This window comes from Podarcis liolepis (assembly GCF_965112155.1).
Source record: "Podarcis liolepis genome assembly, chromosome: 9".
Classification (NCBI taxonomy): Eukaryota; Metazoa; Chordata; class Lepidosauria; order Squamata; family Lacertidae; genus Podarcis; species Podarcis liolepis.
Genome location: NC_139564.1, coordinates 5,040,465 through 5,050,406, shown reverse-complemented (window position 1 = coordinate 5,050,406; position 9,942 = coordinate 5,040,465).

Genomic DNA, 9,942 nt, shown 5'->3' with positions numbered 1-9,942 from the left:
CCCTTCCCCTGTGTGCTGCTCTGGGGGGCTATCTATAGCTTCTAACCACAATGGCAGCTTTGTACCTCCACCAGCAGAAGACCTTGGCATCTCGAATTTCAGTGATGCCCTTTGTGCCACCAAAATCCAGTGCCACCCCCAACCGCTCACCTTCCATTGGTATTCTGCCTGGAGTCCTGTGTCCTGTGTCCAGTTCTGGGCACCACAATTTATGAAGGATGTTGACAAGCTGGAAGGTGTATTTTAATATTGTTTGTTTGATTTATTTTAATATTCTTTTGGAAGCCGCCCAGAGTGGCTGGGGAAGCCCAGCCAGATGGGCGGGGTATAAATAAATTATTATTATTATTATTATTATTATTATTATTATTATTATTATTATTATTAAAGGTGTGCAGAGGAGGGCATCCAAGATGAGCAAAGGTCTGGAAACCAAGCCTTATGAGGAACAGTTGAAGGAGCTGGGTACGTTTGGTCTGGAAAAGAGGAGACTCAGAGGAGATACGAAAGCCATCTTCAAGGATCTCACACTGAAGGTGGTTTTCTCCTGCTCTGGAGGGTAGTACCTCAACCAATGGCTTCAAGTTACAAGAAAGGAGATTACAACTAAACATCTGAAAGAACTTTGTGACAGTAAGAGGTGTTCAACAGTGAAACAGGTTCCCACAAGAAGTGGTGGACTCTCCTTAATTGGAGGTTTTTTAATAATAATAATAATAATAATAATAATAATAATAATAATAATAATAATAATAATATCTTTATTGTCATTGCTTCCATCGGGGACAACGAAATTACTTGACTGCTCCATAAAACACTAATTAAACAATACAGTATAATACAGCAAGGGAGATTAGATGACTTTCAAAGTCCGGGCTTCCCATTCAGGGCCGAGATCACTCTGGAGAAGAAGCTGCTCTTAAGACAGCTCGTTCTTGTCTTCATCGACCTGTATCTCCGTCCCGACGGCAAGAGCTCAAAGAGACAGTGACCAGGATGTGATGGATCTTTTACTATGTCCAGTGCCTTCCTATGGCACCTTGTGGCATAAATCTGCTCTAAGGTGGAGAGTGGGCAGCCAACAATGCTCTCTGCTGCCTTAACAACCCTGCACAACCCCATCCTGTCCTGGGTAGTACAGCTTCCGTACCACGAACAGAAGCCATAAGTGAGCACGCTCTCAATGGCACAGTGATAGAAGGCAAGCAGCAGTTTCTGCGGAAGATGGTTTTTCCTTAGTATTCTCAAAAAGTACAGTCTCTGCTGCGCCTTCTTCACAAGCCCCCTTGTGTTGACACTCCAGGACAGATCCTCTTGTAATTCAATGCCCAGAAATCTGAACGTTGTTACCCTCTCCACACAGACCCCATCAATCAAAAGTGGCTGGACGTTGCTCTTCTGTCTCCTAAAGTCCACCACAAGCTCAAAGCTAAACAGAGGTTGGATGGCCATTTGTCAGGGATGCTTTAGCTGAGATTCCTGCATTGCAGGGGGTTGGACTAGATGACCTCTGAGTTCCCTTCCAACCCTATGATTCATAGTTGCTATGCACAATCTGATGTGATAAAGGCAGTTCTGGAAGACAACGGGTTCCCCTGTCTCTTTGCATCTCCTCCTTGGATGAGTCAAGCGCTTTTCTGCTTGGCAGTCTGGCCTCAGGCTACTCTCCCCTGTGAGGTGAACCATTTGTAACTGGTTACATCATGAAATCTACGCCAAAGCAAAGGAGATACTTGAAGTCAGTCTGGGAATAGGAGCTGGGTGGGGGGAGGTCTGGTTTCTCACCCCCAGAAGGGGGGAAGCAGTAAGTTCCCCCTTTAATTGATTGATTTTGGAGTCCATCACAGTTTCCACTGGCTGATTTCTCCAGATAATTTGCCAGATGCGGCCGGGAGGTTAGTTTCTGACCATTAACCTTTCTGCCTCCTGGCGCCTGAGCATACATTAACTCCTAAGAAGGGAGCTGAACCAGGTCTCGTGGTAACAAATGGTTGTCTTGACTGGAGTGCTCCAGAAAGGAGAAAGAGACCCAAATTGGAAAGTAAAGTATTACTTTTATTTCTGTCCGAGTTGGGAATCTGCCTTTGATGGGTCCCACTTCAATGGACAGCACATAAAACGGGCTCCCCCCCCCCACTCCTGGCATACTTATGCATATTCGATTTAGCTTCTTAATGAGGAGAGAGGGAAATGAGTGGCTGGGGAAAAGAGATAATAGCCCATTGTCTCAAACATTACTTTAGCCCAAGCTTCCTTTATTTCTCAGTTCTCACTGGGCTTTGCAGCGCACCTGCTTTTGAGCTTCTTATCGCTCTTCCCAGCCCCCCCAACATTTCTCTCATCTTTGAGTCCCTCAGTGACCTTTGCTGCTCCAAATCCATCACCCAACAGTTCCTGAGAGGGGGGTGGCTCTCATCAAACTTCAAAGTACAAGGCACGTAAAGTACAAATATATTGCCCAATAACAGCAAATCGATACTCGTTATCTGGCAAAAGTTAGAACTGGCAAAGCTTGGGTTTGCAGTTCTGAGCCCCCACTTTCAGGGGTGGTGGTGAGGAAGCAAGATTTGTGGGGGTGTCGATGCCGTGAACCCCTCTATTATATGTTCAGCTTCCATAAACAAAACCGTGTATCCTAACAGCACCACAGTCTCTGCTGACCTTCATTTCAAGAAAACAACCATGGGTAACTCCTGGAGTAAGGGACACGGGTGGTGCTGTGGGTTAAACCACAGAGCCTAGGACTTGCTGATCAGAAGGTCGGCGGTTCAAATCGCCACAACGGGGTGAGCTCCCATTGCTCGGTCCCTGCTCCTGCCAACCTAGCAGTTCGAAAGCACAAAAAGTGCAAGTAGATAAATAGGTACCGCTCTGGCGGGAAGGTAAATGGCGTTTCCGTGCGCTGCTCTGGTTCGCCAGAAGCGGCTTAGTCATGCTGGCCACATGACCTGGAAGCTGTACACCGGCTCCCTCGGCCAATAAAGCGAGATGAGCGCCGCAACTCCAGAGTTGTCCGCGACTGGACCTAACTGTCAGGGGTCCCTTTACCTTTAACTCCTGGAGTCTCTCACTGCTTTGAGGTTGGGGTGACGTGTACCAATATTTTGTTTTAAAAACATGCACACAGAGAGAGAAAAGGGACCCTGACCAAGCCTGTAATCTGCCCTGCCTTTCTCGAGCTCTTTGCAGCTTCCTCTGCCTGAGGCCAAGTTAAACACTTGCTTGAGGACTGATAAATGTTTCTGGACTCACAAGCTATCCTCTTTCCCTGAGGCTTCTGAGAAGGCAGCGTTGTGCCGAAATGAAGCCGTCTGATTATTTTTGCCACAATGAGGCTCTGCCGGCCAGTGACACACAGACCTTGTTAGGTCGGGATGAAAGTCCAGATGTTACTGAAGCCCTGACAGCGTTCTCCGCTCCTGCCTTCCTCCCTGACCCTCCAATCTGAGCGAAGAAATATTCCTGAGCCTCTCCTCAAATCACTCTCCTCAGAATGAGCTTCCCTGAACTCGCTTTCTTCTTTGGCGAGAGGAGCGATGAACTGTCGCCACCGTGCAACTGCTAATTCTGTCCCTGCTTCTTTGCCTCTGGCCTCCCGCCATCCATCTCGGCTCTGAAGAAGCATGGACAACATTTTAATAACCATCAACAAGAGGCACACCAGGCTGCTCAAAGACACTGCTGCCTCCGCTGTGGCGGTTTGCGCTACAGGAAACGGGCGACACCTAGGAAAAGCCAGGCGATGCTTTTCCTTGAAGGGTTTTTGGAAGGATGCCGATTTTGGGGGCCCTACTGGGTGAAAGGGAGACGTGGGTGGTGCTGTGGGTTAAACCACAGAGCCTAGGACTTGCCGATCAGAAGGTCAGCGGTTCGAATCCCCACGATGGGGTGAGCTCCCGTTGCTCGGTCCCTGCTCCTGCCAACCTAGCAGTTCGAAAGCACATCAAAGTGCAAGTAGATAAATAGGTACCGCTCCGGCGGGAAGGTAAACGGCGTTTTCATGTGCTGCTCTGGTTCTCCAGAAGCGGCTTGGTCATGCTGGCCACATGACCCAGAAGCTGTACGCCGGCTCCCTCGGCCAATAAAGCGAGATGAGCGCCACAACCCCAGAGTCGGCCACGACTGGACCTAATGGTCAGGGGTCCCTTTACCCTTTACCTTACTGGGTGAAAGATGGACAGATACACCTTAGCCAAGGATGGGGGAAATAATGACCTTTCAGTTGTGGCTGGACTGCAACTCCCATCACCCATGGTCATTGGTCATCCAGACTGGGGCTGAAAGGATTTGGAGTCCAAGGTTCCTTGTCTCTGCCCAATTTATTTATTTATTTTTAAATAACATTTATATACGGCCCTTCATCTGAGGATCACAGGGTGGTTAGGCCCTGGACCTGACAGGAAGTGAAGACTGGTGAGGTGGTAGAGGCAGGCACAGGACAAATCCAACATTTTGAGGAAAGCGGTTGGTGTGTCCTCTTTCTTGTTCTCTACACCTTAGGACGTCTCTCAAGATAGGATTGGCAAACTTGGTGAGAGAATTTCCAAGGTGGGGATGATACTCTTTGTTGACATCGGGACACTGGCTGCCATTTTGAATTGAGATGGTGGACCAAAACATCACTTTGGTGTGACTTTGCCTGTATGAGGGCATTATTATTTGTTGTTGTTGTTGTTGTTGTTGTTGTTGTTGTTGTTGTTGTTGTTGTTGTTGTTGTTACAGGTTATCATAGGCACAACTTCAGACCGCTCTTGAGATATTGCCACCACGCTCAGCATGAGGGTTCTCAAGGTGGCAGACTCCGTCACCATTTGGACACTGGACACCATTTTGAATCAAGCTGGCAGAACAAATCATCACTTGGGCATGTCTTTGCCTGTTTTTTGACATAGTTTCAGCCACCTTGCATGATAGGATAGGGTGCACACGTGTATCTAGGTTGGTGTTTGGGTGCTAGGTGCCATTTTGAATCAAGATGGCGGGCTGAAACATGACTTTGGTATGACCTCGACCAATATTTAGTGTGGTGGGTCAAAACCCATAAATCATACTATCCATTAAAAAAACAAAACAAAGGGTGTGTGGGTTTTTTTGGTTTGGTTTCTTTAAAATCCCAGGCAGTACTAGGCGCTCCCTGCTAGTGTGTATTAAAAGCAGATGATCTACCATTCAGGAAAAACTTGCCCCTAGTGCAATGCCCTGAAAGGGTACAACTATCGGTTCTTCTTCTGGGCAGAGAAACAGCTACAGGGCAGAGCCATAGCCCAGGAAGAGAGCACATGATCTGGGTTCAGACAGTCCTGGGTTCAGTTCCTGCCACCTCTAGGTATGGCTAGATCTCCCTGACCCGAAACTCTGGAGAGCCACTGCGACTACATAACTTTATGACTACTGCTGCATAGCAATTGTTGTTGCACAATTCCATTCACCACATAGATGGGTTTATGAAGCATCTCTGTATCCTTCTGCTGTGCTGAAGAAGAATTCCACGAAACAGTAGGTATATCCGGAATCACTGTTCACTACGTCTGCTTGCGAACTACTTCGGCAGCGTTGGACGCCATAAACAAAGCTTTATAGCCTGTTTTCACTAGATAAGAATCTGTCCTATTGCTTCTTTCAGAGACCTGTGTACTCTTCAAAGACTTTCAGAGACTTATAAGACTTATGTTTATTTGGTTTTATGTTTTCAAGAGAATCCATTAAGAGTACATATTTTGTGATCTTCAGAGATTCATGTTTTATGTTTATGTGATTTCATATATTCCATATTATATAAAGAGTGTAGATTGATATTGTATCATTGCATTTAGTCATCGTGTTGCCTAGGATATTACAGAGGGTATGGGCCATCTGAAGGCAATCCTGTATAGGGAATGTTTTTTAAAAAAATGTTTAATGTTTCATTATGTTTTTATATATGTTGGAAGCTGCCCAGAGTGGCTGGGGCAACCATGTCAGATGGGTGGGGTATAAATAGTAAAATTATCATTGTGGAATGGAACGTCCCTATTTTCATCGGAGGAATGTTGGAGGGTATGGAACAGGATTTGTCTTGCTGGGGGTGGAGGCGTTCGGATCTCTCGGCCGAGGAGCCGCTAACAGGAGCTCATCAGACAAGTGGGCAACTTCTTACTGCCGCTTCCTTTTATTGCGCATTCGAGAGGCACTCCAAACGAGTGATAGACTGTAAATGTACCAGCGACTCGGAATAATGAGGAGCCATTAATTTTCGCCCCTCTTACCTGGCTCTTCTTAACAGCCAGAACCGGCCACTGAGACAGCTGCCAATAAAGTTGGCGCCTGCTGCTGGCGAGGGACACGTTGTCCCCCCCCTCCCTCAGAAAAAAATAAAGTAAAACGAAGGATCCTTGCAAGCTTTGATGGCACCAGCCTCAACTGTGGAAATTAATTGGGACTTTTGCAAAAGCGAAGGCTGTCTTAGTGTTTTCAGGCTCAGGTGGAAGACATTGAAGCACCCAGCCATCTAGTCCAGTTTGGGCTGCTGAACATCAGCTTTCCATTCCATTTAAAGCACATGGCTTCCCCAAAGGTTCTCCTGGGAACTATAGTTTACCCCACAGAACTATCACTCCCAGCACCTGTAAAAATGGGTAGTTCCCAGGATTTTGGGGGACAGTACGGTGTGGGTGTGATCCCACCCCCATTGTGTGTTACTGGATCCTTTTAAGCCGGAAATGCTGTTTTGGACTGAAACCGGGACCCGTTGCATAGAGTCACAGAACTGTAGGATAGGAAGGCACCCCTGCCAGATGGCCATCTTGCCTGAAAGCAAGGCAGGGGCTCCATCACTGAGCTATGGACCATAGGATCAGAGATTTGTAGAGTTGGAAGGGACCCTGAGGGTCATCTGTGGTGTAGATGAGAGCCAGTGTGGTGTAGTGGTTAAGAGCGAAAGACTTGTAATCTGGTGAACCGGGTTCGCATCCCTGCTCCTCCACATGCAGCTGCTGGGTGACCTTGGGCCAGTCACACTTCTCTGAAGTCTCTCAGCCCCACTCACCTCACAGAGTGTTTGTTGTGGGGGAGGAAGGGAAAGGAGAATGTTAGCCGCTTTGAGACTCCTTCGGGTAGTGATAAAGCGGGATATCAAATCCAAACTCCTCATCATCATCATCTAGTTCAACCCCCTGCAAGGCAGGAATCTCAACTAAAGCATCCAAGATCTCTCCTTAAAAACCTCCAAGGAAAGGAGAGTCCACCACCTCCTGAGGGAGACTGTTCCACTGTCAAACAGCTCTTACTGTCAGAAAGCTGATGATGAGTCAGAATCTCCTTCCTTGTAACCTGAAGCTGTGGGTTCGAGTCCTACCCTCCAGAGCAGGAGAAAACAAACTTGTCTGTGTGACCAGCCCTTGAGATATTTTAAATGCTCTGTGGGTGGGTGGGTGGGGGTCTAGGGGGGCAGTTGCAGGGGAATGAGGAGTCTCTACTCTCATCTGAGGGGGGGTATGTGATATATCAGCATTGGTTCGGTGCAGATTTCGAAAGGACAACCTGCTGTTCAAATAAGAAAGTGGGTCAAGGTGGAACCATCCGGAAGGCCTCCTTTGACTAAAGCCCTCCGCAAGTCAGATTTTCCTCATCAATCTCAAGGCAAAAAAGCAGCACACACACACACTCTCCCGAAACCAACCCTTTTGTCGTCCTTTTGCTTCTTTTTCACAGAGAGGTTGCCTTGCAGCTACAGATCTCGTCGGGGAGTCACCTCTGCCCTCTTGCATCTGTCGCCGCTCCCCTTGTTGTTTCTGGGGCACGGCAACGCGCCAACACACCTCTGCGTCTTCTTTGTCTTATTTCATTGGTCTGAGCTGCAACTCCTGTTCGGGTTTTAATTTCCAAGAAGAAAAACGTCTCGTCTTTTGAGAATGAGCTTTAAAGGGAAGTGCAGGGTTGTAGAGTTGGAAGGGACCTTGAGGGTCGCCCAACACCCTGCAGTGCAGGAATTGTGGGATGTGATGCATAAGTAGCAGTCAAGTACAACATTCCTTGTTTTCCTAGAGTGGACATGCAGGGGAATGTTTGGTCCAGCCAGTCGAAAACTTCCTGTTTCCTCCTGGCTGGGACATACTTCCTTTGCATGTGACTAGAGGTGGGCGTGTGTGATGGCCTGGGAATCGGATTCAGAGGCTGAACCTGAGGAATCCCAGCCTGCACAGGAGTCCCCGCCTCCAGGACCGGCTGAGCCGGGGCTGGGGCTTGAACCTGAAGGGTCCTCACGAGCAGACACCAGCTGAGTCTGCTCTGGCTCCGGAGGTGATGGAGGACCCATTGCCTGCAGGTGCTCCTCTCCCAGCCCTGTCAGGGGAAGGTGAGGTTGCCTCTGGGTCCAGTAACCCTCCAGCCTCCCCTGAGCTGCAGAGGCTCAGGGCAGAGAGGCGGAGGGAACTAAGTTCCCGCAGGAGGAGTGCTCGCCTCCAGGCCAGGAGAGGCGAGCCACCTGTGGACCAGGGCTGCCCTATGCCTCATAGGAGATAAAAGCCAGCCAGCCCAGTCCTAGGTTACGGGAGCCACATTGTTGGTAACCTGTTCCTGCCTGCACCCTGTCCTGCTCTTCTGCCAGAGTTCCTGATCTCACCTGACTCCTTGCCTTGGACCCCGCTTCAGCCTTGACGGACAGCCCCCATACCACACATACCTCAGACTGGACTTGGACCACACTGCACGGTACCCCCCGGGACCAGCACAGTGTGACCTTACCTGTCCAGGTAACACAGAAGGACAAGGAGCGCAGCACTCTCTCTTTTTGACTCCATTCGTCAATGGAGCAGCTTTTTTAGCTAGAAATGCTCTGTTGACTTTCAGCTTTCAGCCAACAGAGGACCCTGGGATTATCCCCATATGGGATAGGTCCACATGGATATACTTTGTAACTAAGTCTGCCTTCAGGGATCCAACTGTGAACTGAACATGTGAGTAAACTTCTTTTATTAATCTTTCAATAAGATTGTGGCGTGTTTATTCTTTTAAGAGGGATATAAGGGAACTTACCAGGAACCTAATAGCGAGAGGTTTACACAAGCCTGCAACTAGCCATCCGCTGTGTGTTAAAAAGGGGAATGTAAAACTCTGCTAAGTAAAATAACTTGCTAGCATAAGTTAGGAAGGATATTAATGAACAATATACCCTCTCCTGCTTCCCTGAACATTCCCACAGGAATCTCAACTGAAGCATCCATGACAGATGGCCACCCAACCTCTGCTTAAAAACCTCCAAGGAAGAAGAGTCCATCACCTCCTGAGGGAGACCGTTCCACTCTTGGACAGCTCTTACTGCCATAAAGTTCTTCCTGATGTTTTGATATTGTATTTTAATGCTGTAACCCATCCTGGGACCTTAGGGTGAAGGGCAGGCAGCAAACAAACAAACAAACAAACAAACAAACAAACAAACAAACAAACAAACAGTAAAGACCTGATGACGAGAGCACAGCAGAAGCTATGTTTTCTGAGAATCCTCTGGAAATACAATCTCTCAAAGGACCTGTTGATGACATTTTACCATTGTACTGTGGAGAGTGTATTAATTTATGGTCTGTGTGTGTGGTTTGGGAGCTGCACGGCCAGGGAAAAAACAATGCTGTTCAGGGTTGTAAAGACTGCGGAGAGAATAATTGGGTGCACTCTTCCCACCTTGGATCAAATCTATGTTTCCATGTGCCATAAGAAAACTGCAGAGATAGCGCAGGATAGTGCGCACCCCGGAAATGATCTCTTTCAGCTTCTGCCTTCTGGAAGAAGGTCCAGGGTTATAAAGACTAGGACCAGCTGCCTGTGAAACAGTTTCTATCCAAATGTGATTTTGGTTTTAAACGCAGTGTAAGGTAGTCTCTATGGGAGTATATTGTATTTAGAAATGGGGTATCAGAGTTTTTAGGGGGCTAACCAGGCTGGGATAGCTGGGATAGCAGGCTTGTTGGT